Source organism: Heliangelus exortis, chromosome 12 (assembly GCF_036169615.1).
Source record: "Heliangelus exortis chromosome 12, bHelExo1.hap1, whole genome shotgun sequence".
NCBI lineage: Eukaryota > Metazoa > Chordata > Aves > Apodiformes > Trochilidae > Heliangelus > Heliangelus exortis.
In genome coordinates, this window is record NC_092433.1 from 11,543,425 (window position 1) to 11,556,575 (window position 13,151).

The following is a 13,151-nucleotide window of genomic DNA, read 5'->3' on the forward strand; positions in this document are numbered from 1 at the left end:
TCTAACTTTTTCCAACATCCTTTGCTTGTTTCTGAATTATCTGTGTGTCTAACTCGTGGCTTTGGAGAAGAAGAGGAAGATAGTTTTATTTTTGCTTATACCACATGCTTGTGGTATAAGTGAAGATTTTGATTGTTCTTGCTTCCCCCATGGGTACATGTCATTGCCAGCTTTCCTTATGCTATTGTCTAGTCTGTACAGCTCTGTCATGTCCCCTGTGATTTTTTTTTTTTTTTTCTTCACCTTGAACTGTGTAGGCCTTTCCATCATGCCTTTGTGTGTAGGAATCCATCTTACATTTTCATTGCCTGTTTTTAGACTCCTACCCAGGTTTGGCGCAGAGATGGAATGTGATATTTTGGGCAGGATAAAGTATTGCTAAGAATTGAAGCTTCCTTATTTAATACTTTAATGAACTGAACTAGACTGCTGGGCAGCTAAGAACCAAGGAAAGAGAGATGCCAGCAGTTGCAATAGTTCATACCAGCTCTAATTACTGCTATCAGCTTCTACCCAGATGGATCAGTTTGGTCTCCAGGCCAAAATCTATTCTTTTCATAATCAAAACAAAGTCAGTGAAGTTGTGCCTTGGATGAATCTCATGCCTTGATCCAGACTGCTCGGCAGCTGGCAAGATGTCTCTATTTGTCTTACATGTTTGCCTTGTCTCTCCCAAACCACAGTGCTGGATCCCACAAGGTTTTTAATGCAGCAGGGTAGAAAAGGCTTATGTTGCAATTGAGGGTCTATATTATGTACACCTAAGAATCTTGGAGACAAGATTTGGTGGAAAAGGAGTTATTCCTGTTGAGGGAATCATGATGTTGTTTAATATGGAGAAAGCTGAGTAGGTGCACACCTGCTTGCTGCTTGGTACATCAAAGGAGGGAAAAAATCTACAATATGTGGTAGTCTGGGGCCGTTGAAGTATATAATGAGGATTGCTGATGATGGCAATTACATTTTCCCAGCAGATAAGTTAGTTCCAGATTGCTGGGTGAGTGTGCCAAGGCAGTGCCTAGTCTGAGTTCCAGTTCTCTGAATCTCCCCCTTGCTTCCTCTCCAAGTTTTCTTCTGTCTGCCAAGTATATATTTTGAAGGAACACATGCAGTTTTGTCCAGAGGAAAAGTAGCTCTGCAACCTGTTGGCATTCTGCTGAAGTGCCATTAGATTTAGCAAGGAGACTTCTTTCTCACTTCCGACCTCACAACCCTTCCACAGGGGCTGGCCAGAAAAACATTTTGCCTCCATTCTCCTGCTAACAATGGCTGTACTCTGTGAATTCTCTTGTGGGTGACAGCCATTCCCTAAAGAGAACATTTTCATGATTAAGGGCAGCCTAATCTAGCCAAAGTCTGCTGCTTTAAAATATGCAGGATGGATCCCTCACATGGTATAAATTGACATGGTGGTATCCAAGTCATGCTGTGGATCTGGTCCATCTGATTTAAATGGTTGCCCCTTGGGCTTGTCTCTTTAATTTACAAGTTGTCTGTGGATTTTACCCTTGACTTTCAGGAGCTGGGGGTCTTTGATTTCACCATCACCCTGCAATAGCAGCAGCTGTTTATCCATGAGTAGGAAAACTTGTTGCACTGTGAGTGTAATAAGCTGACACCCTGCTGGGCATGCCTTAACAACAAGAGCTGTAAAAATCAGAGTGGGGAAGGAGTTAGTCCCTCTGCCAAAAACTCTAGATCACCTTTCCCACCTTTTCACTGTTGTTACATGCAGGGCTTTCCAATTGCTTCAGGGTTTCATTTCTAGTTGGTCTTGTGTGGTAGGTATGGCCCAAAATAATTAAGGTCATCCATTATTTCATGGAGCTTTGGAACAAGATGTTGCTTGATGACCAGATCCTGTTTTCAGAAATTGGGCCAGGCAAAGAGATGTTTGTGCAAAGAGATGTTTGAAGAATGGGGAGACACTTGGCTCCGTGGTACCATCTGGTACTACTTCTGGAAATGATTTTTGGGTGCTGAAGTACCTGTCTGTGGGGAAAGGAGGAATGATACCTGGAGGCTGTAGGGTGGGTCTGCCTGCCCTTGCTCATCTGGGTGATGTCCTGGGGTGTAGGACAGGAATACTTGCTGACTTCAGATAACTGGAAGAGCATCATAACACACTGCTCTGTCCCATGACAGAACCACACCTTTCTTTGGTGTGAAAATCTCCATTTCTGTTTGGAAAAGTTGGCCCCTCCAATCATAAACTCATAGAATGGCCTGGGTTGGAAGGGACCTTAGAGATCATCCATTCCAACCTCCCTGCCATGGCAGGGACAGCTCTCAACTAGACAAGGCTGCTCAAGGCCTCATCCAGCCTGGCCTTGAACACTTCCAGAGAGGGGGCATCCACAGCTTCTCTGGTCAATCTGTTCCAGAGTCTCACCACCCTCATACTGAAGAACTTCTTCCTAATACCTAGTCTAAACCTATTCTCTTTGAGTTTAATTCCATTTCCCTTTATCCTACCCTCCATGCTAGTATTTTGTCTGTATCTGAATTATTTTTGTTCTATATCCAACTTTTTGGGATTGAGAGAAGGGTAAAGTGCAGGGTTAATGACCAAAGATGCCTCAACCCCTATCTCACTCCTTTTTGCTTTTAAGGAAATGAAGTCATATTTGTGTGCAGAGGTAATCCAGAAATGTGTGTTCTTGCCAAGACATTTGTTTACACAAAGCTTAAGGGAGGTGATGTTTGCATGTGCCCAAAGCTTGAGCAACCACCTTACATTAGAAAGAAGGTGGCAAATGTTTCAGCCTTGATTGTATCAAGACAAAAACTCATCAACAGCAAAACCAATGTATTCCTCACCATCCTGATGTGCCTGGGAGCACACAAGGCAGTCTGGACTCACCCAGCCTTGTTGCTGCAAGTAATATGATGAATTTCTGATGTGCTCTACAGCTGAGATGGAAAAACGATTTAAAAACACCTTTTGAACTGTTTCCCTTCCATTCTGTCTGGCTTGTTTGATACGACTATTTTTATCTAAAAGAGAAACAAAACAAAAAAAAAGAAAAATCAAAACAAAGGGAAAGTCCTATGTAGAAGTTGTGCCGGAAGCATGAACAGGGCTGTTGACTTCCTGGCTGAGTCCTGTTTTATAACCATGAGAACATTGTTCCTTTGAACCACTGTTTCTCTTGCTGTATTGAAGCAATGAAAAATGAAATAGAAAATACGTTGCAGGGGCCGAACAGCTATTAACATATCTCAGAGATTTCTGGAAATGTATTTGTTAGAAATATCTTGCTTTATTTGGGTTATATTATTTTTCAATCAGGAAATAATGGGAAAATGGAATCTAAGCATGACTGTGGTTGTTCTTACTGGTTTCTTAGTGTTTTATAATTTCTATAATCAGAGCACTGAAAAATGATGGATTGTAACAGCATCTTTATTGTATTGTTATTAGCTGTACCACTCAAGAAATCTATGGTGTTGTTCTTGTGGTATCATTGGAACCAGGCAGTCATAATGTAGCAATGAAGACCTAGGAGGTTATTTTTGAGATGTCACTGGCAATTGAAAACCACTGAATAACAGGTATCTTTCACCAGTCCTGTTGACCTCAGTTGAATCCACCATATTATTTTCTGAAGCTGCTAGAACTAAGGAATTCTTCAAAATGAGAAGAAATTTGTAGTGGACTTTAGCTGCTGCCTTTGCTTGGGTATCACCCTGTGGACTCAAGCAGTAAATAATCATTTAAAATCTTCACCTAATAAAGAACAAGTCCAGATTTAGTACTGAGGTGAGGGAAAATTCTGACTGTGAGGATAGTTTCCTCTGAGCACCAGGACTTGGAAGATAAATTGCACAGCAATTCCGAGGCCAAACCATAAATTTTATTCCCTTGCTGACCTCAGCTTCTCATAGTCAGTTCTTAGCATAAACAACTTCAGGAAAAGCAACTTGCCCAATAGGAGTATGTGCTTACTAAATAAATCAGCATCTGCCCTTGCACCCATTGCTTCCTTTCTGGTAAACGGCGGAACAAAGCACTTTGAAAAAGACACTTTGCTGAAAGCTGAGTTGCCTGGCAATGGGAGTTTATTCTGGACACTTGAGATGTTAACTACTCTGTACTTAATAAAGGTGGCAAATTCACTTCCAACTCTTCCTCATGTCACTCTGGCTTTCCTGATTCATCTACATGACCCCAGATCTGCAGATTCTGTAAGGGCAAAAACTGTCATTTAGGAAGTAGGGTTTTCTACTGTAGAGGAAGTGAACTGATTTCATAACTTTGGTCTCACTCACTGTTTAGCTTGGTGGACACTCAAAGATAGTTGGAAAACACTAAGGCTGCTTTGCAAAAATGGCACAAGAATGCTATTGCCAGAACCTGTCATTGCATCCTTAGAGCTTTTTCCTTATTTCTCCCTCTATCCCCCTCCCAAAGGCTGAAAGCAATTAGGAGTACTGTACTTTTTCTTTCTTTATGAGTAGTGTTTAATTGATTATTCGTTTCAGAAATTTCAACTGATCTGTGGAACACTCGGTGAGAATAGGATGGCACTTAGGGCAGGGAATGACCAGCAAAGGGACTTCTTTAGCCCAGCAGAAAACTGTAGTATTAGGAGAATTGATTTCTAATCAGAATAGGAAGTAAAGGAAACTAGAAAAAACATTCTGAAGAGGTTTTCAAATTAAAAAATGTTTGCATAAAACTTAACAACATTGCTTAGCAAAATAAAGGTTCCCAATTTGTCAGAGAAACAGTTTTCATTTTGAATCCATGTTTTGAAATGAAAAGCACTTCCTATTGAGATGTTTACTTTACTCCAAAGCTCTCTCAATTGGAAATTAAATAAAAAACTATATTCTCCTTTGGGTAAATTTTAGTTCAGCCAGACCCGTGTTCTCTGACAAAACTTGTTTTATTCTGTAAACTAGCATTGGGTAGGTTACAGTAAACAAGCTTTTCATCTTACTTTAGTGTTTCTGTAAATGTTTGTCTTCCTACATCATTTTTGTTTTCCCAGTATTTTGGAAATGATCTTGTTTTCATACCTTTACCACAGCTTGTTGCAAAGGTGTTAGATTCAGGTACTCTTGTGAAACTTTTGATCTTTTTCTTTCATATTCCATAAACTAAACAAAACTTTATTATAAGCTAAATGTCCATGCTTTTCTGCTCTTAAAGAGAGCTGTTATAAAGGTTTTAAAAAGGAAAAGGTGAACAGAATCTCCAGATGATAAATGCAAAAGTAATGCCTAGTGGAAAAAGTTGAGGGGGGTTGGGAAAAGAGGAAATAGCTGTGAAAACACTTTTTTTGAACAAATAGCTGTGCTTTAACTTTGTGTTGAAAGGTTGCCTGGATACACTGGAAGAACAGAGATCCTTCTATATATATTAGCTAGTTTAGTGTTTACTGCTGGAACTTGGAATGTAACTCCAGGCACTATTTACAAATGTTTGGGATGAAGTAGTTCCAGAAAACCAAACAAAGAGGGGAGGGAGGGAAATCATCCCCAAACTCTTAGTTTCTGTTTTCCCAATCATGTTGCTATGTATCATCTAAAATAGTAGGCAGGTAGTAGCCTATATAAACTTAGGAAAGGGGGAAACTTCTAGAGGCTGTTGTAGAGCTAGGAAGTGGTCCATGGCAGAGTGGAGGTGGGTGAATGCACCATCAGATGAAGTAAAGCAGGAATGGATTTGTAGAAGATTCCTGGTCTGGGCTTGGGATGAGTTCACAGAACTGCAAGTTTGAAACATCCTCTGTTCCTGCTTGGCCCTTCCCTCTGCCCCAGGCACCAATGTAGTGCTGTGCCTTGCAGTGATGTGACACCAGGGATGCCTCTCTGTCACCAATCACCTGCTCTCCCTTTTCAATCTTTGTGGGGATAAGTTATCTGTGCCATAAAGTGTCCTGTCATTGGAAGCTTTTAATTGTGTGCATCAGATGTATTGCTGTAATAATCCTGTGAAAGATGCTGGAGGAGTTACATTTTGGATCAGCAAGTGGGAGGTTTATCTCTGTTTCCAGAGAATGTGAGTCCTCTGCAGTTTAGAAAGAGGATATCCCAATGTATCAGGAATGCAGATTATTAAATGTTTTGAGGGAAGGAGGGAGTAGTCTTTCCACAGTTTAGATCTAGGGCACTGTTCTTTTTTTTGATGATGCTTTGAATCTTTTTATTTACCGGTGATTGTATTTAACTGTGGAGGGGTAGGGAGGTATTTCTGATGAGATAATATTTTTGATCTTGGCATCATTTTTCTTGGGTTTAGAACTGTTCCACTGAATGTTTCATTTAATCCAATTTTGTTGACTGATCTTCCATAGTCTGAAAAGGAACATGTTCTTCCATCTAGCTCTTAAATTCACTCTTGAATTGAGACTTTCTTGCTCTTGATACACTTAAATTCATGGTCATGTAGGAGCATCACAGTTGTCTGTGCTGTATATCACAGCCATGTGGGATTTCACAGTGGATGGAACTGTGCAGCAGATGAATTCCTCATGCTCTGAAGCCACAGATCCTTCTCACTTCAGCCAGGTTGACTCTCCAGGAACTTTGTTCCTGTAGTGGTTGATGACATGCAGAGAAAGATTCTAATTCTGCCCAGTATGGGGCAATGATACATCTCTACTGACTACTTTATTGCATTTTATTATGAATCCCTGGGAAATGCTGTTTCAGGAGCTCCCCAACAGCCAGACTTAAAAGTTTGTTTGCAAGACAAACTCAGTCAACACATTTGATAATTGTATTTTAATTTTGATAGTTATTTCTACTGTGCTGGGGCATATCTTGTACCTTTCTTCCATGAAAAGTTACCACATGGTGTCAAATGCACTGTCAAAGTGCAGAGAGACAGCCCATTGTACCTGTCACCTTGTGGCTATGTCACACATTTAGATCTGAACATTATGTTCACAATGAGCACTGTTTGGTACCAGCAGAGATGCAGAGTGAATTTGTGCATGGGTCACAAATTTTAGTTGGATTTCATTCCCCTTGCATTTGTTGAAGAGAAGTTTGCTGTTTGTGTGGTTATAAGAACTGCTCATGGCTTAAGTGGTTTCTGACTGCCAGCCCAGTGGAATGAAACCCTCCTAAAGGTCTATTATGGACTCTTAAACTCATCCCTCATGTTGCTTCCACTGCTGCCTCCAATTCTTTATTTCTTTTGTGTGTAAAATGAAATACTTCAGTTTTCATACTCTCAAATGTTTTTCATCAATCCTTAGGCTCCAAAAAATGGCACGCAGTGACAGCCAAATAATTGAGATGTTTACCTTTGATAGTGAAGCACATGCTCTAAAAAGTGACTCTTACCAATGCTGTCTTTGTGAAAGCAGAAAGATGTTTTTGAGGTTTGTAAGGATGCTTCACCAACATAACTTCAGCATCTCTATGCCTGCCTACTCTGCAGCCTCATGTAGAGATGCTCAGGATGTCCAGTGACAGTGGCACAGAGTTCACCATGGCCTCATTTACCCTGCAAAGCTTTCTGCAGATCTCCAGCCAAGGACCCTGGGGGGCTATCACAGGTCACAAACCAGGTGACTGGATTTCTGCTGGTGTACACCAGGTCAAGTCAGAGACATGAAATGGTAACCTCTGTAACCTCTGTCGTGGGCTGAGATCTGTGAGCAGATGTTTACAGGGCAGGTGAAGTTATCCTGACAAAAATGTATTTTTAATGGTATTTAAAATGGTAGCTTTATAATGCTTTGAGGCATGGAAATGCAGGAAGAGGATGGGATGGTTTTAGCAGATAGATACAAAGTGCAGCTTGCTATCACCAGATGGGCATTAGCAGATCTCTCCTGCAGCAGAGTGATATTCTGCTGCCAGGGACATGCTTTATATCTGGCATCGTGACTGATAATGCTCTGGTAATAAAATGTTTCTTTTTATTTTCATTTCTGTGTGGATATTTGAGTCACGTATTGTCCCAGCTCTAGAAAAGATGATCAAATTAAATAATAGATCACAGCATTGTAGGGAGTTTATTCTTAGAGGCACTGGAACACTATTATTGGTTTTATTCCACAGTAATTCACTGTTTTGAATAAGAAATTTTGGGCACTAGCAACACAGGTTTAAAAGGCTTCAAAAACAGGTTGGGAAAATTTCAGCAAAACGGTGAGCTGGTTGGAGACAGAGCAAATAGGGTCCTGTTTAATGCTTGAGGAATTACTTTAGTAATAATTTTCTCTTCATATTAATTGTTTGCTCTGATCTGAAAAGCTATTTACCCTAAACTGAATCAACTGAAACATTTGCCTGCCTTAAAATTAATATCACCTTGCATGATCACATAAAGAAAACTTCAGTCTTACCCAGGTTGAAAGGAAAGGAAAAGTGTGGGGAAGAAACAGAATAGAAAAGGAATGTGCTTGGGGGAACTCAGGAAAGTATTCTGTGTTTTAGCCAGTGAATCTTAAACAATGTTAACTTCTTAGCAACAAAGATTCTGTTTTGTTTAACTAACAAAGGATATTGTAAGGTATCTGCATCTAGGACAGATAAGGTTTGCAATGGGCAGTTTTTTATTGGCCTGTTGCTTGATAATTCACTCAAATTTAGCTATGGGACAAGAATTATGCATATTTGCTTCTAACTGAGGCAGAGGCTACCCATAAGACTCACAGTAATTTTCCAGTTCCTTGCTAAGTTTAAATCTTTATAGAATGGGGCTCAATCATCTTTTTGTTTTCCCCAATGGAATGGGGAACCAAAGGGAAGAATTTAACCTGTCTCTTCCTCTCAACAGAAGAGTAGCACTTTGGTGTTTGCATTTCTTTTCCACCTAAGATCTCACAGCACAAGAATATTCTTTTTATGTCAGTGTAAAACCAAGGGATGGAGCAATTCAGTCACTATTCAGCCTATGATGTCAAAGCAGCAAGCTGGTTTGATGCACCACACAGAATGATTTGTAGGAACACATCTTCTGTGAAGTCATGCATTTAAGGATTATAAGACCCTATAAAGAATAATAAACTGTGGGTAAAATGTTGAATGATTGGTAGCTTGCAGCTATGTAGGAAGCTGGTGGCATGGCTCAAAGCAGACCTCAGGAATCCTGGATCCCATCCCCATATCAAATTACTAGATGTGCTTCCCTTGCTTTTAGCAAGTTTAGTTTAGTTAGCAAGTTTAGTTTAGCTTAGTTTTTCTAACTAACTGACTTCTCTTGAGGTTTAACTGTCAGCTGGAAATCAAATGTAGATCAAGTTTGAGGTTTTATCTCAGGTGGCTGAGGACTCCCTTACTTCTGCTGCACTGGACTATTCACCCTGTCACAGCTGCCCTACTTCACCTTTGGATTTCATAGGGTGAGAGGCTAAACTACTCTTGCCATTTCCCTTCAGTTTTATAAGGTCAGGTAGGAAAACAGGTTCTTGTTGTTAACGAAAAGCTTTTCTACCAAAAAGGAAGACAAAAGCCATTTTATTCTGTATTTACCAGCTTAAATAAGGAGTAGAATTCATTCGTTGGTTACCAGGGAAATTAAATAAAGTTGAGGAGACAGAACATAAGGGTGTAAATTTAGTTATTGAAGTGCTGCATTAAATTCTTGGATTAGACACACAAGGAGGGAATGCCTTTCATGGGAAAATGGCTTTAAGCCTGTCAGTCTTGGTGGTGAGAATTCTCTAAACAGGTAATTTCTCTGGTGTCTGTGTGAATGTGAATACCACACACCCAATTTTTACTGAGTCACACCTGGACCAAACCCAAAATTTCCAAATCTGAGCTGAACTGTTGAGCCTTTTGGTTTTTGGATTCTCATCCCAGTCCTTTAAAACTGACCATGACATTGGTCATTTTCTGCAGGTACTGAAGCCAGATGGATGGAGAGCATCAAAAGATGTATTTGACTACTTGAGTTCCTGAAACACCAGCAAAGCACACAGGCAGGCTCTGGACACTCACTGTTTGCTTGCATGTGTATAAATGCTTTGTATTAACCTCTCTTAGAAGGGTTTTGTGAGGATTAGATAATATTTGCAAGGCATTCATGGACATGCAGCATATTAAGTATTGTGAGCCAGTTCCTTCCTACTTAACTTGCGTGACCTGATAAAGCTGGTTTTCTTCTCTTATCTACATCTAATAACACAGAAACCTTCTCCTGTTTGGCTTCTCCTATCTTCAGCTGCTGGACAGGAACAGCAAAGCCTGTACTCTATTCTTCATATTATTTGTACTTTTAGAAGAGGGAGGAAGGGGAAGCCTATGCAGTAGAAAGTGTGATGCTGCTTAGGCCTTGAAATGAGCAGATAGGTGCCTTACAAAATCAAATTAATAGAGGCCTTTCAGAAGGGTGGATTACTGAGCATAAATGTAGGCTTGGAGTGGCATCCCTAGCCTCTGTCAAGTTAGTGGCTGCTGCTTTGGAGCCTAAGGATTTACTTGAAAGCTTATTCACTTTTTCAGATATATCACTTGATCTATTGTTATCATTCCCCATAAATCTGTTGGATTTCTAGTAGCCTGTGAAATATCTGTTTTAATAATCTCCTTGAAACTGGGTCATTGAAGATACCTAGCAGGGAAAATTGTTTTCACTAGGTCTCTTAATTTCCTCATACATGCAGCACCAAAGGGTAAATTTTCTTCTCAGTTTTAATTGCAGCCAACTTCTGCCCTAAAAAGATTTTTATTGGTCCATGCAATGCTTTGCATATGAAGTGTTTCTTCTAAGTATTTAAGGTATGTAGATACAGCCAAACCATTGGCAGTGGCAGATCTGATGCTGACTTTGTCTGAATCAGGGTTTCAGTCTGATACCACCAGCCACTCTGTACTGTTGGCTTTCTGGAGAAAAGTAAAGTGTGGTCATGACTGGTCCTGCAGTCATAGCCTTTTGGGAGCCATAGGAGTATTGCCTAGTTCAGAGCATCACCTATGGAAATCATGAAGAAGCCACAGAGTAACATCATTAATTCTCTAGCAAAATTCACCTTCCCTCCAATTTTTCAGCTGTAATGAGGAGGCATTTATTTATCTCTTACCATGGAGAGTTAAATGCCAGGATCAGAGAAGGACCTTTTTAGCAAAGGAAAGAGGGAGCTTTAAAAACTGGATTTAGTAATTTTAGGCATAAGGTTAAATTTTCTTACTTCTGATGAAGTATAGAGTGGCCTTTTTTACAAAGAGCAGTGGGAGCAAGCAATCAAAGTCATTGTGAAGTTTGTCAGCTGGAGTGGGCGTTGCTCACTGTATTAAGCAAATGACAGAAATGGACAGTCCAGAAGCTGCTTCCAGTTCCCTGTGTTCCTGCTTGGCTTTGCAATATAACAATGTAAAGGGCAAGGGAACTCTGCTGGGGAGGACAAGCTATATTGCAGTTGGTAGCTCAGCACATGATAGGTAAGCCAGACACTGACTGGTGTAAACTGGCACAGGCTTTGATGAAGCTAAAGTGGTCTATTTCAGCTGATTGTTTGCCCTTTGGTGCTTAAAAAGTTAGCTTTTCTATGTCATATTACTTCCCTTTTCCCAAACGTTTCTCTTTGCACTCTCACAGGTTTTTCCATTTAGTCCCTAGGTTTATGAACTTCTTTGAACTGTTTCCCTGCCTTCCCTGGTGTTTGCAGCACCTCTTGCTTTTAGACTCAATGCCTGAATTTAATTAGTATGCTCTCTACTTTCATTCAGATCATTAAGTCAGTCCACCAGGAGCAAAGTGAAAGGATGGGCCTGGAGCAATGTGTGCTTATGCAGAGGATCAGACAAATGAATGGAAAGAAGTGTTAACAGAGAATTTGTTAATATCAATATGCTTCTTGCCTGGGGAGAGCATTGATAGGATCTAAAGCCAGGCAAAATGATACATGAATGTTTAGTCTCAGGTGACATTTTCTGCAGATAAATTTGGATTGAGCTGCAATAAATTCATGGCCTCCCTGCTAAAGCTGTCAGCAAAGAGTGTGAAGAGCCCAGCCAACATGTAACTCAAGAATGGATTAGCATCTCACAAGCTCCCTGGGATAATGCAAACTCTAGCTGCATTTCTGGGATAGAATTAGGACATATTAATGATAGAAAGCAGTTTCTCATCAAAGCATAAGCCTCAATGAAAGATAACCCAGAGCAACATAAATAAATGCACCAAAAATCCCTCTGAATGAGATTCACAGAAGACATAGAGCCTAAAAGATTCTTGTGTATTTTCATCTTTTGGGCTCTGGCCAGACTACTGCCAGTGCTAAGAGATCAGTGTTTTGATATAATCCTATGACAATCAATAGATTACAAGAGCATAGTTTGTATGTTCAGCAAATCACCAGGTGCCATTTGGAGAGAGAGTCTGTGCTTTCCATCCACGTGTGCTTGGCATTTGTCCTATTATTTGTGTTCTTGCCAGATCAATAAATCAATTGATCTACTGAACAGACTAATTTTTTATTTCTACCCATCATCATCATAATCGGAGAGCTGACTGATGACTCACGTTGTTTTGCTGTGTTATGCTTTTAACTTCTTTAACTTCACCTAAGAGTTAAAACAGTAGCTAAACTAAGCTCATATGGTTTTAATCTGAAAGTCTGGGCATACATTTTGTGAATGAAAACATACCCAGACAGACAGCACTTACTGAGGTCTTTGGGAGGCACATGAGGTTATCTCAAGTGTAGCGTAAGGACTCAGATGTCAGTTGACTATAAAAATCCAAGGCATGAGGAGATATTGATGGTGTGCACATTGTGGCCGTGTCCTTTTGATATAGATGAGAGCAGTGAGTGAGAACATGAGATCATGTGAGAAAAATCCCAATGCTCCTGCGTGCAGCCACCAGGTCCCTTTACAGCAGCATCTGCTATACCAGAGTTCCTTTTGCTTTGGGAACTCCAAAGCTCTAGTTTTGCTTTCACCTACTTTGGTCAAGTGCAAATGATGAGGCAGCAATCCCATAGCCCTAGATTACCAAAGGGGAAAAACGGTTTGCTGCCCTGGGTGGGGAGGAGGAATGCTGGCCCTTTGAAATAGTGAGGGGCTTGCTGAGGTAGACAGAGGCATTATTCAGGGTGTTATCGATGATCTGTGGTCTAATATAGGGAAAATTCTTAAATTAGGCTGTTTGCTATGGTTGTCCAGTAGAAATGACTGAGGACTGCTTTCTGTGCTACTTCATAGAAAGCTATAGTTCAGAAATCCACTGTGGCTTG